Source organism: Otolemur garnettii, unplaced genomic scaffold (genome assembly GCF_000181295.1).
Source record: "Otolemur garnettii isolate 467f Iridium unplaced genomic scaffold, OtoGar3 scaffold00017, whole genome shotgun sequence".
Taxonomy (NCBI): domain Eukaryota; kingdom Metazoa; phylum Chordata; class Mammalia; order Primates; family Galagidae; genus Otolemur; species Otolemur garnettii.
The window spans coordinates 15675734-15701149 of record NW_003852412.1 but is presented as its reverse complement, the minus strand read 5'-3'; the positions used below and the strand labels follow the sequence as shown (position 1 = coordinate 15701149).

General features: G+C 36.6%; 1 long non-coding RNA gene across 1 annotated transcript in view; it reads left to right on the top strand.

Annotated features, from left to right (window-relative positions):
• Nucleotides 1-509: 509 nt before the first annotated feature.
• Nucleotides 510-25416, top strand: part of LOC111723929 — a 116665-nt gene continuing 91758 nt past the window's right edge. Inside the window, exon 1 of the long non-coding RNA XR_002772338.1 lies at nucleotides 510-688. This is a non-coding gene — a long non-coding RNA (uncharacterized LOC111723929). The remainder of the gene's footprint in view (nucleotides 689-25416) is intronic.

The following is a 25416-nucleotide window of genomic DNA, read 5'->3' as shown; positions in this document are numbered from 1 at the left end:
GGGTGCCGGCGCAGGGTCACAGACAGGAGAGCACGGGAGAGGGGGCTAGTGGGGGCCCCCAGGGCGGCTGGGGCCGTGGGTCTGTCTGTGTACTCGGCGGGCGCCCCGAAGTCTGGGGCCGCCGCGGCTCCAGTTCCGCTGGCTCCTGCCGGGGACTCCAGGCCGCACTTTCTCCTCCTCCCGGCGCCTTCTCTCCAGTGAGGAGCCGAGCGCGGGCGGTGCGGAGGGAGGGGTGGCGGCTGAGAGAACAGCCAGTTGTTTAAAATCCTTCTAGAGCAGTTTCTAATTCCCCCCTTGCGCCCGGGTTCGGAGGGGGAGGGGGGAAGGAGAGCGGGTGGAGGGAGGAGGGCGGAGAGGGAAGGAGGGAGGGAGGGAACCGGGGAGGGAGGGAAGGAGGGAGGAGACTGCCGCTTAGGCTGTACCCGCCACAGCGCGCTTCGGAAGGCCGGAGGGAGGGGGAGGCCTGTCAGTCTCGCGCGTTGCCTGGGCGAAAGGGGCGGAGCTTTAGCGTGGGGCGGCCAATAGTGGGGGTGGCTGCGTGGGTCGCCATGGGGACGGGGCTGTTCCCGGGGAGGCTGTGATGGGTTGACAGGTGCGTGACAGTGGGAGCTGCTCTCGGCACAAGCATGTACGGCAAAGGCAAGAGTAACAGCAGCGCCGTCCCGTCCGACAGCCAGGCCCGGGAGAAGTAAGTGTCTCCGCTTCTCACCCACCTCCGCCTTCACACGCGCGCACACTCACGCACGCATTCGCACACTCTCTCGGACACACACAAACACACAGACACTCTCCGCCCGGGGAGAGCCGGGGGTGGGCTGGCAGGGGGAGGGGTGCCCGAGGTGGGGGCGTGTGGTGCGGGGAGCGGTTGTTTCCTAGGAGGTGCTCGCGCGGGGCGGGCGGCCGTGGGGGGCTGTCGGAGGGAGGGAGCGAGTGTGTTGAGGGGCGGCGGTGCTGCTGGTGGTAAGGATGGAAACTTGTTTGGGTGGTTGAGGGAAATAACCCGCGGGTTCACCCCCTCACAAAGTAACTTTGGAGCTGGGGTCCGGGGCTCCGGGGACTCCGAGAGCCGCCCAGGGTCGCGGGCGGGGGGCAGCTTTCCGGTGAAAGGCGCGCGGTGGGAATGTGGGTGTTTGGCGGGTCAGCTGGGGTCGGGGCGGGCAGCCCGAGGAGCGCAGCGGCGGGGGACCGGGCGCCGGGGCTCGGGGCCGGGAGTGCCGGGCGAGGTGGAGGCGGCGGTGCCGGGCGCCCGGCGGGCGGAAGCCGGGCGCGGAGCGGCAGAGCGGGGCCCCGCGGGGCGCGGAGGGCGTGTGCGGGCGTGGGCCGGTGGGCGTCGGGGCTTTTCCCGGGGAGCGAGGAGACTCGGTGTCCGCAGTCCCCAGCGCTTCGCGGGGCTGGAGCTGTGACCGCGGCGGCGGCGGGTGGGCGTCTGGGGCGTCGCTGAAGTTTGGGAGTCGGGGAAGGACCGAGTTCCCGGGGAGCAAAAGTGTGCTGGCGAGGAGCGGGATCCGGTGGCGGAGGCTGAGGGTTCTGCCTCTCGCGGCACGGCCAACTCCGCAGCGGCGGCTGGAGAACTTTTGTGGAGACTTGCTGCATCCCAAATGTGTGGGGGCCGCGGCGGCGAGGGCGGTCCCCGCGGGGCGGTGGTCCGGGCCGCGCGGAGGGGAAGTTGTGCGAGCCGCGGCCGGCGCGGCCAGAAGGGCCGTGTGCGGTGGGGGGGCGGTGGTCGGAGCAGGCGTTGGTGGGCAGGGGGGGCGTTGAGGTGGGAAGGAGCAGCTTGGCTGGGGTTGTGGGAGATACAGGTGTTAACTTCGGTGGGAGCCCCCTCCTGGCGCAGGGTGCCACCGTCACGGCACGCGGCGAAGTACGGTTGTTTGCTACGATTCTTAAGTATTTGTAACGGTGATTTGGTTGTGACTAAAAATGACAGCAAATAGTTTCTGTGACCGCTGAGAAAGAATCCCCCCTTTTTTCCTGTGTAGCAGATCAGTCATTCCCAGTCACTGCCTCAACTCTAAGGGTCAAGCTTATCTTTGTCATTGAACGCACCCTGTCTTTCGGAGGGGTTCAGCCTGGGAAAGTCTGAGAGCATCTCTCAAAGGTACTTTGGGTTACCTTGCGCTCGGAAATTGCTGCGTAAATATAAAACAGAATGCGCAGATGACCGAATTTCCCTCCTTGATTTAGGTAGCTACGTCTCCTCCTGAAAGTTTCTTGTGCCCTAGGGATGGAAGCATTTCCTGATCTTTGTGTTGGCAGTAACACAGCTCCCATAGGATTTAGAGGTGGTAGGCCTTGATGTAGCAAAACAAAACAAAAAAAATTAACAGATAATTTTTTTTTCCTCAGAGATGTTTTCTGAGGAGCTACGTTCAGAGGATATTGTTGCTGTGACAAGGAACATATAATAAAAGATACAGATTGATACCCCGGTTAAGAAACAGCAGTGACTAGAACTGAAGTTTTCAAAAGCAGCCTAATTTGTGTGCATTAATCATTTGGTTGTAATATTTCTGATAGAAACATCTAAAGGAGGATGTTTTAAGGATTGCAGAATATTTGGCTTTCACATTACTGGGAGTAAAAGAATTGAAATACATTGATGAATAATTGAAGGTGACTGAATATGAGAATCAAACATTTTGGATTTTAAGTGGATTTTCAGGAATAGGTGAACTTTGGTCGAATTTAATTTGTATCCTTATGACTTGGTAAAAAATTTTTTTTTAAGTTTCTCAGATAATAACAAAGACGTTTGAACTGATAGGTCTGTGGTCCTTTCTAAGTGTACTTTTGTGATTCCTGGTCGTGGAAACAAATAGTTGCCACTTTTACTGTCAAATCTACCAAACTGAACACCAAATAACAGTCTGCTCTTCAGAGCAAAGTGGTGAGGGCTCTGCTAGATGGTGCTATTTGATTTCAATATATTTCTTCCATTCATTACAATTGGCAGCAAGAATTCTTGACTGGCTTGCCTTATGAACTAAATATAGGTGAAGAGGCCACTTTTGGAGAATTGACAATGAGTGTTTTGGGTTAATTGTTGCAACGATTTCTGAGTGAATGTTGTTTGAATCTAAGGCAAACATTGTGGTGGGTTGTATTTTATAGAATGAACTTAGTTTCGTTTTGGTCAAAGATTTACCTGACTGTTCAATTTTTACCTTTATATTTATTTAGAAATTTTTTCTTTTCTTTCCTTTTTTTTTTTGAGACAAGAATTTCACTTTGTCGCCCTTGGTAGAGTGCCCTGGTGTCACAGCTCACAGCAGCCTCCAACTCTAATTCTCTTGCCTCAGCCTCCCAAGTAGCTGGGACTACCAGTGTCTGCCACAATGCCCAGATATTTTTTGTTGCAGTTTGGCCAGGGCGAGTTTGAACCTGCCACCCTCTGTATTTGGGGCTGTTGCCCTATTCCACAACAGTGTACTAACACCTGAAGATGGGAATTTTGAAGTTGTCTTTCCAATAGATGTTACTAGATTAAAAAAAAAATTTAAGGTGACAGATTATAAAAGATACCTGAATGAAGAGGAATTCTTTAGTAAGCAAATTATAACTGTTCTGATCTTTAAAATCTTAGAAATTAGCTGGGTATGGTAGATCATGCCTGTAATCCCAGCATTTTGGGAGCATGAGCAGGGAGGATTGGTTAAGGTCAGAAGTTTGAGATCAGCCTGAACAATAAAGAAAGACCCTCATTTCTATAAGAAATTTAAGAAAACAAATCATAGAATTTGTTTTTCAGTAATAAATAATACTTTATTTATTTATTTATTTTGCAGTTTGGGTGGGGCTGGTTTTGAACCTGCCACTCTTGGTAGATGGGGCCAGCACCCTACCCACTGAGCCACAGGCACCGCCCCAATAATACATACTTTAATAAAACATTCTGAAAGATGAGTCAGTATTATAAGTGCATATACATGAAATAAGCTCATTGGTTTTATAATCTATCAAGAAATGCTTTTTCTAACATGAGTTCATAGTAGTTTTACCTTTGTTTTCTCTTTCATTAAGAAGTCACTGTATTAAATATTTGAAATAAATTTGTACGTTTTACAGTTTCTATAATTTCAGTACGTAGTTCTGAACATAAAAATGGCCAGAGTCAGGTTAATTACTTCTGCCATTTAAAAAAACAGATCAAGTCTATTCACAGGTTTGAATTAAGTTTAATTATAGAGAGAGCAGTTGAAAACTCTTCAAGGGAGTCACATGAGATGTTTGCATAGAAATTTAATTTTGATACCATTTAGGTTATTTCCTCCTATAGCAGGCTTTCTTTTTAACACTAATCACAATTATAATTAAGTAACCATGTGTTTGGTTGTTTAATATCTAGCTTTTCCAAAAATGTAAGTTTCTTGAAGGTAGGAAGTAATTATTCATATTTCTTCTCTGAGGTGTCTATGACATTAAAGTGCCTTCTGATATGGAAAGAACCATTCAATTCTTGTTGATGAAGATGCTAGACTTAAAGGAATTTTTTCAGTGTGAAGAAAATGTTTTTTCAACAACCTTCAAGATAAGGGACTTATAAGTCTTAGTTCCACATTCTCTAGTCAATTGTATTTCAAAATACCCACAAACAACGATACAACACAAATAACTATTATTCATTTGCCATTCTGTGTATCATCACTATGTTCAGTGTTTTATGTATGTTTTCTCTAGTGCTCCCTATAAATCTACGAGACAGGTAATTTCGCTCTCTCTATTAAAGAAATGAAAAAAAAAAAAAAAACCCCTTATAGTTACATAACTTACCCAGGGACACACTGCTGGAAAATAGGAAACCTGGGTTTCTAACACAAATTCTCTAACTTTAGAACCTATGGTTGAAGCTGAAACATACACTTTTCAGTGTACCAGATTGTCTTCCTGATCTAGGGTAGGATGCTACAGATTTAGGGAACAGCATTATATAATCAGACAAAATAGATTTTAAAGATTTGATCAGATACGTAGTTTTAACCATTGGTGCACGCTGGTGTTCATACCCTCCGTTTTGGCAGACTGCAGATACGTGTGTAATATGGGGAATGGCATGGAAATTTTAGGAGCGAAAGTTGAAAGCCTTAAAAAAACAAAGAATCCTTGTTTCTTAAGATTTTCCTTTTAGAAATTTTGATTATTTAATGTTTGAAGATTAAATGTAATAGTTGTGAACATATTACTCCTGAACTTTATGCCACACTACAACAGAAAGAGGAGAATGGTAGCAAAGAGATGAGTAGTGATACTAATTTTTTATTAAACTAATTTGATTATTTAATAGCACAGAAAGATGAATCTGCTAGAAAGCAAAATCAGACATAAGATCAACATAGTACACGGTGACATTTATTAGATAAACTAGCCAGAAACTGTAGTCATTAGACTGTATGTGTAATCTGTGTTCTTAAAAGTAGCTTTGGCTTTTAAATTTTGAATTTTTTTGTCACGTATACTAAGAAATAAATACCATATACTCATTTTTGAGTGGTTATACTCTTATGGACATTTAAATACTAGTGCATATGAAAGAGAGTTTAGAGGGATTAGTATGTCTGCATCACCTTAGCTCCCTTTCTATGATACCATGAAAGCACTGCCTCCCACAAAGAAAAATTACAAACCTTCCTTCCTTTTTGAAGGAAATAAGGCAAGTAAAGTAATACAAATCTCTACAGAAACTTGTTTGACCAGCAACTCGCCAAATTCAATATTTCTAAAATTAATGAAGGATTATCTTTATGGAAATGAAATTTTCTATAAGGTATTAAATTGTCTCCCTCTGAATCTTCAAGATTGTACACCAAAGTACTCCAAGTTGTATCCAAAATATTGTCTTAGCTGTGAGTTTTCTTCTGATTTCTTTCTGTCATATTAGTACAAGTATCAGAAACTTCTTTTGGAGGAGGGCATATCTAAAGTATATATAAGATGACTAGTGTTAAATTTTAGTTTTTTAATCTAGAGATTTACTGTGATTCTTAGAAGTAATGTTAATATAGTAATTTTTTATCTGAGCTGTGAAAGAAAAACAATGAAAGGTTTATTCCCATACTTTAAAAGCCACTTTGCTACCTAAAACCTATGCAGGATGAAAAAAATCATTAAACTTTAATTATTCTACAGCAGTAGACCGAATGTGTCTTGCATCTTCAGTCACTATGAGAAAATGAAATTATTTTACTTTTAAAATTAGAACATACTCTGGGGGGCAGGAGGTGGAATACCCACATTGCAGTTTATTAACAGTTTACCTGAATAGTTTAGACTTAGAAGTAAAATTTGGGAAAAAAATAATAATTAAAATTTAGAATCTTCTTTCTTCCATCTGTACAACAACCATTTCATTAACATTGGGATGTAGAATTAGTACAAAAGTTTTAGGGTTAAAGGACATGAAACTACTGCTGCAAATATATAGTTTAAAAATATGAATTGAAGATAATTTTAACTCTGTTTTAGAATAAAAGGGAACATTCTTTACTGTTCTGTATACATTGTTGCTTTGACATTAGTGTGTGAATGACAGATTAAATATTTGTGTGCTAGTGACATAACTGGTGATATGTGAGCCTCTGTAAACATATGCTAAAATATTTTATTAATAACTTGCTATTTCCAAAAGGATAGACTTAAAATAGCATTGGAGCAATAGAATAAGACGTATTTGTTAATATCCAGACACTGTTTAGAACACAGATTAAATGGCAATATTCAGATTTTAAACTGTATTTTACATAAGCAGCATCTATTAATGTAAGGTCTTGTTAACATATGGGTATAACCTAATATAACTACGAGAGTTATATGACTCTTGGTGACCTGAAGGTGGTCCACCAAGATTAATGCTCTGCCTATTTTCTATAACATTAGAGAAATAGCACAGGCTATCCTTATTTTCCCCGAACTGTATATTTTATTCATTGTGTGAAGACATTGAAAAACATGTGTAAATTGAGCCACCCAGGGAAGAAAAGAAATTTTCCAGGTAATTTTTAAATTTATGGTTGGTCATAATGGGTAAATAGTAATTTTTGTCAGAGTAGGTAGGTTATAGTTAAGAAGATTTTTGAAAAGTGGAGCTATTAATATTTTTGTAATAGTTATAGGATCAAGTAATTTATAGAATTCAAATTAGCATAAGTAGTCCCAATTTAATAGAGGAATTAATACTCATTTTTTTTGTTCATCGTTATAAGACAAATTTTAGTTGGTATCATTTCTCTAGTAATGAAAAACTTCTCATATTTTAAGAATTTTGATGACACAAGGGTTTGCAAAAAATTTTTGACTGTTACATTTCATATAGGACTTAAATAGCTTTCAGATAATAATGAGCCATCATAACATTTTAAATCACAATTTGTCTAGAGTAAGCTTGAACCAGTGACTTGGCAATCTCTTATTTTTGAACTTCTGTGTTAATTTTGCTTCATAGGTATAATGTCAAACACATAGTTCACAGAAAACATTGTTGAGACTGAAGTATAGCACTTTGGCTTTTTATTTGTTTTAAAGTTTTTTTGGTAATTGTAAGTATTAAAGAACATAAATTTATTAATTTAGCTTTAATTTTTTATTAGTTTTTAATCTAAATAAATAAAATCATACTAAAATATTGATAAAATATTTGTGAAGGCAAGAGTAGTAGATGAAAATTTATATGTGTTTCTGCCCAGGTAAATTAAAAGGGGAGTTGATGGCAAAAAAAGGACTCTTGTCTGAAATTAATGAGATTATTTTTCTTTAATGATGTGATATTTGCCTGATACTCCTTTTATTTAACTATTCCAAAAAACCCAGAAGTTACTTTATTGTTGGAAGAAATCTAAGAAATCTATTAAACATTATCTTAAACAGGATTAAAATAAATGTTTTCTATAAAATAACAAAATCCTAAATATTATATAAAGAGCTTGTGGAGTTTTGTCATGGAAAATTATTGCTTAATAGTAACAATAACAGCAATGCTGTCATTTGAGCATTTTGCTTGTATCTGGCACTTCCATTATCTCATTTAATCCCCTCAAGAATCCTGTAGATTGTAAGTACTATTTTCTCTTAATGTTACAGAAGAAACAAAGGCTTAAGTTACCCTGTTTTGGCTGAGCATTGTGGCTCACGTCTATAATCACAGAGCTTTGGAAGGCACAGGTAGGAAGCTCCCTTGACGCCAGGAGTTCAAGACCAGACTGGGCAATGTAATGAGACCACAGAAAATTAAAAAATTAGTGGGTCTTAGTGGCATGTGATTGTAGTCCCCCCTTTTCTGGAGTCTGAGATGAGGGGATTGCTGGAGCCCAGGAGCTTGTGGCTGCAGAGAACCATGATCCTGCTACTGCACTCCAGGCTGGGCAACAGAGTGAGACCCTACCTTTTAATAAACTTTTTTTTTTTTTTTAAATCAATGCTTTTGGCTGCCTGTGTTAAAACAGGAGATTGGAAATGGTGTAACTGATAAAGTTAAAAATAAATCTCATGTAACAGGGTGCCTAAAAATGGTAGTTCCAGAGTTGATTCATTAAATCTAGAATGTCAGGATTCAGAATTAGCTTCCTGCCATCCTCATGGTCTTCCTTTCATGAATGCTACATGGGTGCTTCAGGTTTTCTGCACACTCAAGTGTGAAGTCAAAAGGAAAGGTAAGGTTTTTCCTTTGCTTGTCTCATCAGAGAAGAAAACCTTTTCTTGAAATCACTTCGGACAGTGGTCCCAGTCTTTTTGGCACCAGGGACCAGTTGTATGGAAGACAACTTTTCCAGGATGTTCTAGGAGAGGTGTGTGTGGGGGATTTGACAGGAGGTGGTGCTCAGGTGGTGATGTGGTGATGAGAGTGATAGGGAGCAGCTGTAAATACAGATGAAACTTTGCTTGTTTGTTTGCTTGCCTGCTGCTCACTTCCTGCTGTGTGTCTCAGTTCCAATACTGGTTCATGGCCTGGGGATAGGGAACCCCAGGCTTAGGTGATATCTCCTTATACCTTGTTAGAGAGAATTATAACATTCTTTTCCCTAAACCAATCACTGGCAAAAGTAATGGGATTACCGTAATTGGCTTAAATCAGTTATTGTTCATACCTTGAGCTGGAAACATTGCTCCCCTGTACCTGAACTACCTAAACAAAAGTGGGGAAGATTAGTAAAGAAGATACATCTTAAGGATATGAGGAGAATAAAACGGTCTTTGTTTTCATGGAGTTTTTAAGTTTGAAGGAGATCTACAATAAAATAAACAAATAACACTTTTGCAACTTTAGTTACATATGCTATAAAACAAATAAAATAGGTCGATGTAATGTAGAGAATGACTGGGAGGCTATGTTAGATTGAGTAGTCAGGGTATGGTTCTTGGAAAAACTTAATGGGAAGTTTTGGAGTTACACTATTTCACACTGGTCTAACCTCCACTAAGGAAATTTCTCAGCATCAGCATAATTGCTCAAGGATATGTAAAATATGAGAGAAAGTTGGGGTGAAGAAGCTATGCATTCTGGTATTTTTTTCTTTAACTGAACAATTGGGTGGTAAGTTTATCTGGTCTTTCTAGGTAAGAGGGAAAAACCTGGGGAAACAGTTGTTCCCAAGGAGGACAGTGGGGCTTTTATAATTGTGTTGATGACAGAAATAGGTGGGATTTATTGAAAGCCTTTTGGGTTAATAAAGGATGATACTGCTGGCATAATTATTCCTCTTAAACCTTCCAGATTGGATTTGATGCTCTCATAGCAACTTCTGTTTTTCCCTTTTCACATCTACGTGTATCTTAAATGATACGTGAATTATCTATATATCTGTATGAGGTTTTGTTTAATGTCTCATCTTGAGTTGGATTGGAAGCTCCATGATGACAAGGACCATTATGTCTTTTTCACCATTATATTCTCACTGCTTAGCACAGTACTTGGAATTGTGATGATATATTTGTGGAATAAATGACTGAACTAATCAGTGTCACAATAGTATGTGTATATGTACTCATTTTCTCCTCACTGTTCCTAGTATTTGGTAGCAGAAATAATGTGTAATTTCTGAAGAATATTTTTCTAGACTATAGGCATTTAATAGTCTTTCTCTGAATTTGAAGACTATGGGAGAGATTGCCTGCTTATTTTATGATGAAATATGTGTATATTTTTAATATGAACTTTTGGTAGACTATTTCCTTTTCTTTGTGTATTAAATTTAATAGCACAAGGCTCAGCACCTGTAGCTCAGCAGCTAGGGCACCAGCCACGTACACTGGAGCTTGCTGGTTTGTACCCAGCCTGGGCCAGCTAAACAGCAATGACAAAAACAACAACAGCAACAAAAATAGCTGGGTATTGTGGTGGGCACCTGTAGTCCCAGCTACTTGGAAAGCTGAGGCAATTGAATTTCTTAAGTCCAAAATTTTGAGGTTTCTGTGAGCTGTGATGCCATCGTACTCTAGTGAGGGCGACATAGTGAGACTCTGTCTTAAAGAAACAAAAAAAAATTAATAGCATAAATTAAACTGTACTTTGTAGATTTTTTTTGGAGACAGCATCTTGCTTGTTTCTTTGGCTACATTGCAGTGACCTTATCATAGTCTACTGTAGCCTCAAACTCATAGTCTCAAGAGATCCCTTTGCCTTAGCATCCTGAGTAGCTGGGACTACAGGCACACGTCACTATGCCCAGCTAATTTAAAAATTTTTTTGTACAGATCGAGTTTTGCTGTGTTGCTCAGGTTGGTCTCAAACTCTTGGCCTGAAGCAATCCTCCCCTTCTTGGCCACCTAAAGTGCCAGGATTACAGACATGATCCACCATGTCTACCTTCAAGATATTTTAATATACTTAAAATAATTAATAATAAATTAATATTTTAATACATTTCAAAGTCACAATAATTTTGTGAAGTAGGCAGTATCTCCATTGGGTATTGAGGTTTATAAATAGAAATGACTTACCTGTCCAGATAATACAGATAATATGTGGCAGAGATGAGCCATATTTATTTTTTTTGGTTCTAAAGTGAGTGTTTCTTTCCTTATATTGTAGCTACCCCTTTTAAAATTTACATATATGTACGAAGGTTTAAGTGTGAATTTGATTCAACAAAGAATTATAGTTTTTGATTGTTCAGGTTTATGTCAGTACTTTGATTAAATGAAGAATGTTGTTATGGTGTGTTGAAACAATTCTGAAAAATTAACTGGAGAAGTGCCACAACATGCATACAATCTGATTTTTGTTTGAAATTATGCTTTTGTTATATAAGTGGATATATATGAGGTTTAGGGTAGTTTTGGTTTCTAATTTGTGAAGGCTTAGATTAATTTTTATTAATGAACTCTTTTCTATTCCTTTGCCAGTTAGTTTCAGTTTGGAAGGAAAGAAAATATTTCTTTTGCTTTTATGCCTCTCTCTATTAAAGGAGGAAAAGTCTTTCTATATGAATTATTGCTAGAATAATCTTTTTTATTGTGGTAAAATATGTAATAATAAAATTTATCATTTTAACTTTTTTAGGCATACAGTTCAGTACCATTAGGCATGTTCACATTATCATGTAGCAATTACTACTGTCCATCTCCAGAACTTTTTCATCTTCCCAAAATGAAACTCTGTACTCATTAAACAATAACTCTCTACTCTTCCTCTTTGCAGCCCCAAGTGAACCACCATTCTGTTTTCTGTCTCTGAATTCAGCTCATGAATACATTTTTCTTTACTCATAGGTACTTCATGTAAGTGGGATCATACAGCATCTAGCTTCTTTTTTTTTTCTTGATCCCTATAGCAACTTCATAAAGTACATGTAATTCCCCCTTTTATATATGGGGAAACTGAATCTCAGAGAGGTTATGTGTCTTGTCCAAGGCCACACAGTTGTCTAGTCTGGATTCAAATTCAGGTTTCTGACTCTACCACTCATTTAAACCATTTTGACTTACTGAATTTCATTGCTTACCCTGGGGAAAAATTGTAATGGCCCTCAGTGGGGGTGGTAAGGGAATGTTTGGATTGTTTTCTTCATACATCTTTAACATTTTTAGTTGGAGTGGGAGGTAGTAGAGGTAAGAGAGGTGAAGGAAATCAGCTTAAACATTTCACAGCTGCTGAAAAGGTGGATAGAATGGAATTATAGGTAACAAAGTGCTCCATAAATAGCCCCAAATTATTAGCTGATATCTGAGATTTAACAATTTATATGTAAGTGCTTATCAGAGAGGAAGATGCCAATTAGTAGCTCAGGTTATACTTACAGATAGAGCCTTTTCTTCATTGTTCTTTCTGTAACTGGAGGCAAAGTAAACTGGCATAAATTACTTGGTAAATTTAGGATTCAGAAATAAAAGGGGAATGTGCAATATCTAAAAGAAAATTTTCTTCTGTAATTAAGAGTTTTCTCAACTTGTTTCTTCCAGACAGTGTAGGACCTGCTTGTTTTTTTGTTCTTGTACGAGGACACCTGGAAAGTTCCAGATACTCTAGGAGCAATAGCATAATCATATTGGGTGTATTACCTAATCATTCCTGTAATACTATTAGAAAAAATATAAACAATTCATTTATTTTTTCACAGCATCATGTGCTATTTGTCAGTTATAATTGGATTAAAATTACGTGATGATTATACATTATCAGTGCATTGAAGCAATAGCTATTCTTAGGAAGTTATTAAGGTGTTTCAGTAAGCATTTTTTAAATCCTAAATTAAACCTAGGCACTGATAGTGTTATTCCATCATTTAGAAACATTGAGTAAGGTTTCTTACCACAAACTATATTACACATACACACATATCTGTCTATGTGTATATAGATCTTGGGAGTAGTTTTCAGATAGGAGCTCATCTTGGGAAATGACTTACTAATTCATTTTGAATTCAAGTTGTACTAAGTAAATTATATAAATGGGTTGGGTTTATGAATTCAAGGCCAGACCAATTAGGCCTATATGGGGTGCGCAGCTTGTAGCCTCAGGCTGCATGTGATCCTCTAGATCCTTGAGTACATTCTTTTGACTGGAATCCAAATTTTATAGTTGAAAGACTCCCCAACCCCCTTTTTGAGAGAATTTTACTCTTGTCGCCCTGGTTAGAGTGCAATGCTGTCATCTTAGCGGATTGCAACCCCAAACTCCTGGCCTCAAGTGATCCTCCTGTGGCAGCCTCCCTGGTAGCTGGGACTCCCAAGTGCATGGTACCATGCAAAACTAAATTTTCTAGTTTTTATAAAAATAGGTTCTTGCTTTTGCCTAGGTTGGCCTCCTACTTCTGACCTCAGGTGATCCTCCTACCTTGGCCTACCAGGGTGTTAGGATTATATTACTAAAGGGATTTGTTCTGTGCAGTTTGGATTCAGTCTAGCAGCTGCACTTGAGTATCTGAAGGGCCATCTGTGGCCTTGGCTACAGGCTCCCCACCCTGAAGGTTAAGTATTTACTGAAACGTGAAAGGCTGTTGATGCTACTCTATAAGATGGATGTATTATTGACAGGAGAACTGATACTATAGCAAGTAATGGCAAAATGCTACTAGTTGATAAAATGTTTTGTGTTTATATTAGTCAGGTCCTCAGCAGGATGGCTTCTATAAATGAGTACTTAAAGTTTAGTAAAGTTATGTACAGGATTAAAACTAACAAGAGACGAAAGAACAACCATTAGCAGGAAGGGCAACTTTACAACCCCTGCACCCCCACCCCCACCACCAGTCTGGAACTCTGGTTAATAGAGAAATGCCAGCTTCTGGAGCTGTATATTGAAGAGGACCCCACAGTCCCTGTCAGAGCCACTATTAAACTGAGGTTAGGGGAAGAGGACCTTCTTCTCCTGCCCTCTGACGGGCTAGTGCCTCATTGGCAGAGAAACCAAGAGAATTTAGGCCATATATAAACTATAGAGATTAGCCTCCCTGTTCACAGCAGAGCAGAATGAGTAGAGAGTACCCTGATAAGGGGAATGGAGGTGATCTACCACAATGTTCAATTTTTATTTATTTTTAAAATTTGAAATGAGTCTTCTAGTGCTTTGTATAGCATAGCCTAAGGAAATAGAGTTGCTTTAAAATGCTGGGTTTTGCCAAAATAGCATTTCTAATTAATTTTAAAAATTTGTGTATCTATTTTATGATAGCATAAATTGATATATATTTTGTAAGATGGGAATTATAGTCATTCTAATTTCTACTATTTCCCCTTTCCTTTATTGATTTAAAAGATGATAACTGTTACATGTCAGCCTCTGTTGAGTCAGATCTTAATAACTTGATAGTCTCTGCCCATCAGAAACTCCCGACCTAGGGAGGGCTCCCTATAATTCATTAGCATACTGTGCAACAAACACTCTAGTAGTTTTGTAGAAGATGCTTTGGGACTTCTGAAAAGGGGCATTGAATCTAGCCTAGGGCTGTGAAGAGTGTCAGGAGATTTTTCTAAGGTGTTTATTAAAACATCTTCTTAGATAGGTGGGACAAGTAAAGAGTTTTCTAGATTTGGGGGGCCTGCAAAGAACCATAGAGGCACAGGGAGGCATTAAAGATTGTGGTATGTTTGTGAACTACAGTGAAGTTAATATAACTTGGTGGTCAGTAGAGGATAAATCTGGCAAGTTAAATAGGAACTATTTCAAGAACAACCTTAAATGACAGCTTGACCTGGGAGATAAGCAATTTTAAGCAGAAAAGTTACTTCATCTCAGGTGCGTTTTAGAAGAAACACTTTGAAAGTAGCGTGGAGCATGGGGAATAGAGGCAGATACAGAGCCATTGGGAGGCTATGGTAATAAGGAACCTGTTCTAACAATACAAATGTTTTAAGGTGTCATCATTTTTCTACACCAGTGCAGTGAATATTTCAATATGTAGAAAAGATGAGACCTGGTAGCCTAAATGTAAAAAATAGAATTTTTAAGATAATTAAAAATTATCTTAAATTATGAGTGAAAGTTTCAGTCACAGATTTTGAGGGAATAGAGGAGGAGAAACAGGAGGAACATGAGTTCAGTTTGAGGTGCCATTCAGATCTAGAGATGGAGCAGTTTGAAAGAAATTGAATATGTAGTTTTTGAGTTTGAAGGAGAAGTCTAGGCCAGAGATACAGAATTGAGAAAGGATGGGAACAGAAAAGGGACATTTATAAGCATAAGGGCCTGTGTTTCGAGCATTGTGACAGGCTTCTTAGACATTACATTTTATTTCATTTTCTGCAGTGCTGTGATGTAGGTACATGTATTATCATCTCCATTTTACTGATGAGGAAACTAAGTCCTTAATAGGATATGTAATTTAGCCAAGTCATACATGTCAGAGCTGAAATCTGAACTCAGGTATACCTTATTCTTTCTCTCTTAAAAAAATCTTATTGATGTATGACATTCATACAAAAAAGAGCATATACCTTAAATGTATGGAATGGGGAATTTTCTCAAACTGAACATATCAGTGTAACAAGTGCCCACATCAAGAAGAACCATGCTGTCCACACTGCAGAAGCATCACATGTGCTACCCATCCTTGCCTCATTTAACAGTGTAGTTTTGCTTGTTTTTGCCCCTTGTATATGGCCTGTTTTTCTTTGCATTGCATATTATTTGAAGCCAGGAGACAGGAGTGAGGCCATTCTTCTTGGGAATGTGCAGGGAGAAAGTGTGAAGAAATCAATGATGGAACCCAAGGGAATAGGAAAGGACCAGAAGAACAGAGTTTGAGATGAGACTGAGAACACCAGAGAGATACAAGGGAATTTATAAAGGATAGGCATCATGGAAGTCAAGGAAGGGGAGTTTTGAGAATTGGAGGTGTGAGCTACCATGCCAGATTTATAGAACAAATAAGGATTAGATTACACTGATTGCATTTGTTAGAGAAAGTCCCTCTTACAGTTGTGTCCTGCCCCCAAGAGATCTGTGCCATACACTGTGACTCCCTCACCCCTTCCTTCCTCCCTTCTCCCTACTTGCTCATTCTACTACTCCCCGCTTTAGTGTGTCTACTGCCTTCATATTAAAATAAAGTACATTGGATTCATGCTTCTCCAATTCTTGTGATGCTTTACTAAGAAGAACGTGTTCCACCTCCATTCAGGTTGATATAAAAGATGCAAAAGTCTCTATATTTTTTAGGGACTGAACAGTATTCCATGTTGTACATACACCACAGCTTGTTAATCAATTCCTGGTTTAGTGGGAATTTAGGATGTTTCCATATTTTGGTGATTGTAAATTGAGCTGCATGCAGTAAACAGTCGAGTGCAAATGTCCTTATGATAAAAGGATTTTTTTTTCTTTTGGTAGATGCCTAGTAATGGGATTGCAGGATCAAATGGGAGGTCTAATATGAGTTCTTTTAGGACTCTCCATACTTCTTTCTGAAAAGGTTGTATTAGTTTGCAGTCCCACCAGCAGTGTAAAAGTGTTCCCTTCTCTCCACATCAACACCAGTATGTGCACCATTGAGACTTTGTGATGTGGGCCATTCTCACTGGGGTTAGGTGATATGTCAGGGTAGTTTTGATTTGCATTTCTCTGATGATTAGGGATGATGAGCATTTTTTCATGTTTATTAGCCACTCATTTGTCTTTTTTAGAGAAAGTTCTATTCATATCTCTTGCCCAGTGATATATGGGATTGTTTCTATTCATATCTCTTGCCCAGTGATATATGAGATTGTTGGGGTTTTTTTTGTTGATTGATTTGAGTTCTCTTTGGATTGTAGTTACTACGCATTTGTCTGATTCATAATGTACAAATATCTTTTCCCATTCTGAAGGCTGTCTTTTTGCTTTGGTTGTTATTTCCTTTGCTGTACAGACATGTGAATTTTTAAAAATAATTTTTAGGATGGGGGTTACACTGCTAGCTTTTGTTAACTGATTTTTAAAAAAATTTCAGTTTAATATGAGGGTACAGATGATTAGGTTACATTGTCTTTGTTAGGTAAAGTCCAAGTTGTAGTTGTGCCCTCACCCAGGAGGTATGCCATATATCCCTACCTTGTGCCCATTAGGTGAGAGCACACCAATCTCCTCCCACCTCCCTCCTCTCTGACCTCCACTTGGGTTTAACTGTGTTTTTCTCTTTTATGGGCGTGTATTTGTTCATCTACTGGTTTCATACTAGTAGTGAGTACATTGGATACAAGTTTTTCCATTTTGTGATACTTTACTAAGTAGAATGTTCTTTAGCACCGTCCAGGTTAATACAAAAGATGTTAACTGATTTTTAAAAGATTTTTAAATTCATAGATTAGAATAAAGAGATCATTTTCAAATGATGTCTGAAATGAGTATGGTACACTTAAGGAAAAGAATTAACTTTAGGAGTCTGTAAGTCTTCTAGTAAGGGCAGTGATCTTGATATCAAGTGCAAAATAACCAGTTATTGATAATGGAGGCAATGATGGCACTGGGTTAAGGTTATAGCATTCTAGCTTTAAACATTTTCCTCATAATTACTCCTTGAATATAGAAAAATCTTTCTTCGTGACAAGTTATGAGGCTTTATAAGTCAATTTTTTCTTTGCTAGTTGATTATATGATGTGTACAGGGATTTATGCTATGGATATACTTAACTATTTTATTTTACTAATAACTACCAATCAGTAGGATATTAGTTTATAAAGCAAAAGTTTGATGGAAAATTATTTTTAAAAATCTCATCTGGTTAGCAAACTCTAAATCCTGTCTATAGAATAGTATCCCTAAATTTCTTTTCTCCTTTTTTAATTGATAGATTGGACAAATGAGAATATTTGAGTAAACACCCTATTTACAAAGTACAACTTGGGTTTATTTTATTAGCTTATGAGTAGTACTCTTTAAAATACTTCTTATTCTTTAATAAGTATTTGAAGTTAAAAAAGTTAAAAATACAGATAAATAAAATGAAGAAAATGAAAATGACCATGTGTCCTTATAGACTGTTTTTATGTCTATATGTGCATGTAAAAATTTTGATACTATTTGATAAGAAAAACATCAAAGCCACTTGATCAAAAAACACCCCTTTAAATAACATTTATGAACATTAATCATTTTCTAGGTTTCCAATAAATACCTCCCTCAAAGATAAAAGTTAAAAAAAGTTTAAATTAACTCACTATTCATTTATTCACTAGATACCTATTCAGCATTCTGCTATGTGCCAGGCACTGTACAAGTCAGTGAGGATATAACAGTGAGCAAGGTAAACCCTTCCAGAGAAGTAAACTGGGATTTTGGCGTAAGAAACAATCTGTGTTTGGGAGAAGTTCAGAAGTGAGAGAGACTATGATCCTTTCTAGATAAAGAATAGAAAGTAGTGCTGTAGTGTGTATGTTTCGGGGGGTGGGGGTTGTTTTTGGAAAGGTAATAGAAGCTACAGTGATAAGCAATGGGCTAGTTCTTGAAAGTCAGGCTAAGAATTTCAAATTTATTCTGAAGCCAGTGGGACCTGGGTTTTTAAGTAGGGAGGTAATTTAAGTTTACTTTATATCATACTGAAACAGGAAACAAGTAATGTGAGATGTTAAAAAATATTTTCATTTTACCCAGATGCAGTAAAACACAGATGAATTGGTAAATAGCTTTTGTCATTTGTATCAAGCTTAATCTCATAGGAAAATAAATGTACATATAGAAATTATAATGTGTGGTTTATTATTGATGTTTTATTTTATTTAACATTTTATGATAAGATATTTTGCTCTGTCAATAGGGAAAGTTATCAGATATATTATGAATTATTATTTGTAAAACACAAATTGAATTCTTTATTAATTAAGAATTAATTTATTATTTGGAAGTGTGCAGTTGGCCCTGCATATCTGTAGATTTCACATCTGTGGATTTAGCCATAGTAGGTAAAAAATATTTGAAAATAAAAATGAATGGTTGCATTTGTGCTAAACCTGTAGAGACTTTCTTGTCATTATTCCCTAAACAATACATAACAACAACTATTATAACAACTATTTACATAGCATTTACAATGACTTAGGTATTATTTACTTCTGAAGTATAGAGGAGGATATGCATAGATTATATGCAAGTGTTACACCATTTTATATCAGGGACTGAGCATCCTTGGATTTTGGAGTCTGTGGTGAGGCCTAGGGGTAGTACTGGAACCAATTCCTCATGGATACAGACGGACAACTGTATTTGCATTTAAAAATTTAAGGTGTAAGTTAGAAAAAATCCGGTGTAATACATCATACACCGTTAATAGCATCTGCCTTTTACACAAATCACATGGCTATTTTGTTAAAACTTGAAAATGCAACTGAGAGTATTAGGGCTATCATTTAGTTTTTGTTGTATAGTTATAAAAGATACAATAAATTAAGCTCTATCAATGTATGTTTAATATAATTTGCAATATTGAGCATGAGATGAATTAACTAAACTTTACAACTACTGCTGTTCTAAGCAAAATTCTTAAAGTACTTTACTGTGATCATTAATTGAACTTGCTTTATATTCATTTAACATCAGCAGTGAGGAGCATATGCAGGTCAATTTGATTTTTCTTTTGGGAACTTGAATAAAGTGGCATTTATTTGAAAAATCTTCTAGGAAGGACAGTGATTTTGATATCAATTGCAAAATAGCCAGTTATTGGTAGTAGAGGCAATGATGGCACTGGCTTAAGAGTATAGCATTCTATCTTTAAACATTTTCCTCATAATTACTCTTTGAATATAGAAAGAAAAATCTTTCTACTTAATAAATACATGAGGCTTTATAAGTCCATTTTTCTTTGCTAGTTGATTATATGATGTGTGCTGGGATTTATGTTATGGATATACTTATTATTTATTTTACATATCTTCTTGGCAAAGCTGGAAAGTTTGAAATATGTAAGAATATTGTGTTGTAGTGGCCTGCCATCATTTAGAATAGTCACGAGAGAGGTAGTATTTGTGTCAAACTTCAAACTAAAGGATAAACTTATTGTTATGGATATACTTATTATTTATTTTACAAACTTCAAACTAAAGGATATACTTACTATATTGTTATGGATATACTTACTATTTATATTTTACATATCTTCTTGGCAAGGCTGGAAAGTTTGAAATATGTAAGAATACGTGTTATAGTGGCCTGCCATCATTTAGAATAGTCATGAGAGAGAGAGTATTTGTGTCAAACTTCAAACTAAAATCAAGATGAAAAATATAGGTTTGCCAGCCCTTTGAGATATTAAAGATTGCTTAGAGATACTGTGTTGTCTATTTTACTTATTACATTTTTTTCCTAGATATTTTTAGAATGAAAGTAATACAACAAATTAAACAATGGCCTTTTTATCTGTGTATTTAAGAAATTGTAAAAGGCAGAGAAACAGGTATAGGTTGATGTCGCTTTTCCATATCATTTACCAGTTCACTTAAGTAGCTTTAACCCAGATAAAACATAGGGTCTTCATTCTCAATTCTAATCAGAAATATCATCCTTTTGTCCCCCCTTTGAACAAATAGGTATTTATGATACAACTTGCACATTCCTTCCTGATCATTGCTATAGTTACAGTTGAGGTTTTTCAGACAATTGCAAGCCTGATGATGCTTTAAAACATTTCAGACTTCCTTTGACAGGGCAGAGAATAGTTTTAGTATCTTCTTAAATGTCTGGACATAAGTAGTTGAAATAAGTGCTATTTAATATTCAAGGACCTATTCAGACAAAAATAGCCACTGTGGCTGAGGCTTATGGGAGAGCTTTCGGTTTCCTAAGTTATATTGCTGCAGGCAGGGTACTGAGGAGGAAGTACAGTGCTATCTAATTATGGTATTTGGTCAGATCAAGCTGAGTTATATAGAAAGAAAGAAGGTATGGGTAAAATATAGAGTTGTTAATTTCTTAGATTTTTATAACATATGATTTGTCAGCAAAAGTAGAAGATAAAGATGATAATTCTTGGGCCTGTTTGATTTTAAATAATCCAATCTGGGTAAATTATAATAAATTCCTATTATGTAAAATATATACAATATTAGTGAGAATATTTCAGTCATAAGACTAATGAGTTTTTTTTACCAAGGTGATTGTAATGGAGGTTTCTGACCTTTCTCTTTTAGGTGTTGATATATTAATGAGAATCTCCACAACCATAATTTACTATATGACTAAGAGAGACTCATTTTTCTGTTGTTTGAAAGTTGTGGGAGCGCTTTCTAGTCCCTCAGTGTTTATTACTATATGACAGGTTCTCTTCTCTGGCTGACTTCCAAGTTATGTTTTCATTCAGTTGAATCCTGAGATTACTGGGGGCTTTATATGTGTATGTGTTTATATACATATATATCTATTATGTATAGGTATGTATGTATTTGTTGATGACTGATAGTATTTTATCATGCTGATCAATACTAAAATGAAGTATCGTATCATACATACATACATATCTATATGTGTATATGTGTGTATGTATTTGTTGATGACTGATAATATTTTATCTTGCTGATTGATACTAAAGTGAGCTTAAGACTTTTTCTATTAATGGAGGATTCTGGGCATATTTTGCTTAACTAAGAAGGCTAGAATATTTAACCAATGAGTCTGTTGAAATATTTTAGAAATTTAACTCTTAAAATTATGTTGAAAGAAAGATTTTATAACTTTGAATTGCTTTCTAAGATCTCTTTCCTTTTAATAATAGGAAAATACTTAGGTTTTTTAAAGACAGAAATTGAATCTTTTATGAATGTGCTGTTTTTTAATTGTCTAAAATGACAAGAGGTCATTTACCCAGCAGTGCACAAGTTTTTAAAATAATTGAGGAAGGGGTGAGGAGAAGAGTGATAGTGGTGGTAGTTGCAGGGTAGGGTGGGGTTTTCTTTAACAATGTAATAGGGCATATGATACTCTGCTGCAGAAAATTAATTTATACTTGTCAGGATTTCTTCTGTAAGAACCTCCCAAAGTAACAAGGCTTCAGAACATTAGACCACATGTAAAAGCAGCATTCAGATTGCTTATTTTGTTTTTATTAATTTACATATGTTATTTATTGTACCTGTAAAAAAGGAAGTTCTTATAAAAAGCATCGAAACAGGAAAAACAAGCAAATTATCATTTCTTCTGGTAGATTATGATTTATAGCTTTGTTCAAAATAATTTAAGTTTGAGAGATTCTATTTAATCTAGGTAGAATTTTGATAGAAAAGTGAACACAATGTCATTTTGTTTAAAACATTAAAAACATTATTTAGAAGATGTTGTGAGTAAATTTACAGAGTGCATTAGTGTTACTTTTTATTGCATGTGTTAGATTCTAGACTATAAATTATTGTTAATCTGTTCTAAAAAGACTATTAATTTTTAAAACTTATTTATGTTAAATTATTCATATTATGGATTATGGATTGCTACTTTATTATGGAAAAGGTAAATTATAGAAACTGAAAAATACAATTAATATTAAAAAAGCAGATAGTTTAACCTCGTCTAACATTAATTTTTATATATTTGGTTTCTGAAATAAATTTATATTGTGATTCTGATTTTTTTTTTTTACTTTTAAGGTAGCATTTTAAGAATTACTACTAAGACTTTCTGATTTACATAGATGAATGCTATTAGAGATAACCTTGATTTGATACAAGATATCAAATCAAAGACCATCTTATGAAGCTAATTTTAAGGCCTTGAAATCCAGTGCTCTACTGCAGTGCATTGATGAAACAGCAAAGATTTTGTTCTCCTGAGATGATAATTGAAATAGAGATAGAAATTTTTAGTTCTCCATTTATGTTAATGTTATAATATAAATTATAATAAAATTTGTTAAAAGAAAATTCTATTTTAGGTTTTATCTTAGCACCTTCTTATCTAGCATAACCAACCAGGAAGAGAGAAGCAATATCTTACATATTCTTTCTCCCAAGAAATCTACAAATAAATAGTTCATTGTTCTGAAGGGAAAAGAAAAGGATATCTTCTCACTTCGATGATAATCTCTTCTATAGATGTGTTGAAATCTGGAAATTGATGAAAATCATATTAATTGGGTTTTGTTTGGATAAAGAAATTGACTTTTGGTTTTTTAAAGTCCTTTACTGGAATGGTTACTGGAACACTTGAAGTGGATAAGCATTTTTGCCTGAAGCTTATTAAGGCAGCCAGGAAATCTTTCCTCTTACTTGGCGTAAGTAAAGATATTTTTCCATAGGATATTGCCAGAGATTCATTTGGCTTGGCAATCACACGGACTATTTTGTGATTGCTTTTTGAGGGCAATAAGTCTACTTCATGAAAATATTAGTCATTCTTTTTTCATTTTTTAGAATCAAAAAGTGTAAGTTTATCTTATATTGGAGAGAGGGAAGAGAAGAGGGGAGAGATGAGAAAGAAGAGAGCAGGGAGACTAGTTATTATTCTTTAAATCTGTAGTCACCTAAAATGAGGACAATATATAATTCCTTAGTAAACTATTAATATACTTGAATGACCCACGGATAATAATGATGTTAAGCTGATGACTTTATTCATCATCTCGTTGTCCCAGAGAGGTAGATGTTGTACTATTATATATTTCTTGGACAAGGAATCTCAGGCAAAAACCTTTAGCAACTTAAGGTTATACATTTCAGCATTTAAGGAATATTTGAACCCAGTTGTTTCCATTGAACATTTGTTGTTTAGTGTATTTGGAATTTCAGTTTTGGAAGATGAAAAAGCTCTGGAGATAGGTTTTACAACCATGTGTATACAAGTAACATTGCCGAACTGTATACTTACAAATTATGAAGATGGTAAATTTTGTGGTATGTACATATATACAATTAAAAAAATAGCCCTATTAGAAGTGATTTTCTTTTTGCCTATTAAATAAATTTTTTCTTATTAAATAAATTTTTAATATAGGAGTTATAATGTTTATTGGCTCATCTCTCATCTGGTATGAAACTGCTTTAATTTTATCACTTGAGAGGGACCTGAGTTTCTACTTAGGGTTAGACTAAGCTATGAAAAGTCAAGTATTCTTACTATCAGAAGATTGTATTTCTCTTTAAAATCTAGTTGGTGGAAAGTTAAAAGATAATATATAAATCAGAATTATGGTACCAGAGAATAGGTGTATTTCCGTTTGTCACTCTGAGAATTCTACTTTTTTTTTTTTATGAGGGAAAACTCCAGTTAATCTGCAGCGTTTTAGATTTTTTTTGACTATGTAAGGTTTCTTTTTAAGACACAGTTTTTTGGTAATTGTTTTCAGTAATGATAAAGCATTCATTTTTAAAATAGGGTAAAAAGTGTGTATTTGACAAAGATTACACATTTGGGTGATGTCAAGTTATTTGTGATACTTTTTCCCATACTTGGGTAGAAATCTACCATTTCATTAGTTAAAAAACAACCAACCACTGGTAAAATCTGGACTTTTTTCTCTCTTTCCAAGTCTGTGAAGATTTACACTGTGTACATGTATTTTCTAAAATTGTTACCCTTTATCTTTTATATTAAAAAGAGAAATTAGTAATACTCAAAATACATATATTGGGCCAGTCTTTAGAATTAGGTTTTTTTTTTTTTTTTTTTTTTGAGATAGAGTCTCACTATGTCACCCTCCATAGAGTGCAATGGCATCACAGCTCACAGCAACCTCCAACTCTTGGGCTTAAGAGATTCTCTTGCCTTAGCCTCCTGAGTAGCTGGGACTACAGGCACCTGCCCACAATGCCTGGCTATTTTTTTGTTGCATTTGTCATTATTGTTTAGCAGATCCAGGCTGGGTTTGAACCCGCCAGCTCTGGTGTATGTGGCTGGTGCTGTAATCACTGTGGTATGGGTGCTGAGCCTAGAATTAGGTATTTTAAATTATGAGTTTTAGCATAACTATCTTTCTTTTTCTTTTCATCTATTTATGTGATATACTTACCTATCTATATAACTTTCTATTTATTTTAACATACATAAATGTCAATTTTTTGTAAGTTGATATTCAGTAGATGTGGACTGATAACATAAAAGTTACTATGAGAATAAACCTGTAAGAATAAGCCTGTAACCTCTATAAGTATAGAGGTTTGAGTTAGTAATACTCCCTAATTCATTGCACAGAATTATTACTGGTTCATGTCAACCCTTCCTGCTGTTTAATTTACATTCATTCATTCACTAATTGGTTTATTCTTATTTACCCCCATTCCCATTTCTTTTTTTCTTTCTTTTTGAGAAAGGGTCTTGCTGTATTGCTCAGGCTACTCTTGAAGTAATCTTCCTGCCTCCCCTCAGCCTCTTGTGTAGCTGGGATTATAGGCGGCAATTACAGGCGGCCACTATGTTCAGTTCCTCTTAATCAAACCCCAGCCCCATAGTAAACCATTTAGGCTTATCCATCTTACTATATGTACATCCATCTGCATTTCTAACTACTACATAGGTGATTTATTATTATACGTTGTCTAACTGTTTGAGAATTCTTATCTTCAAGTTCTTTATTATTTTAACAAGAAAATCCAACCTA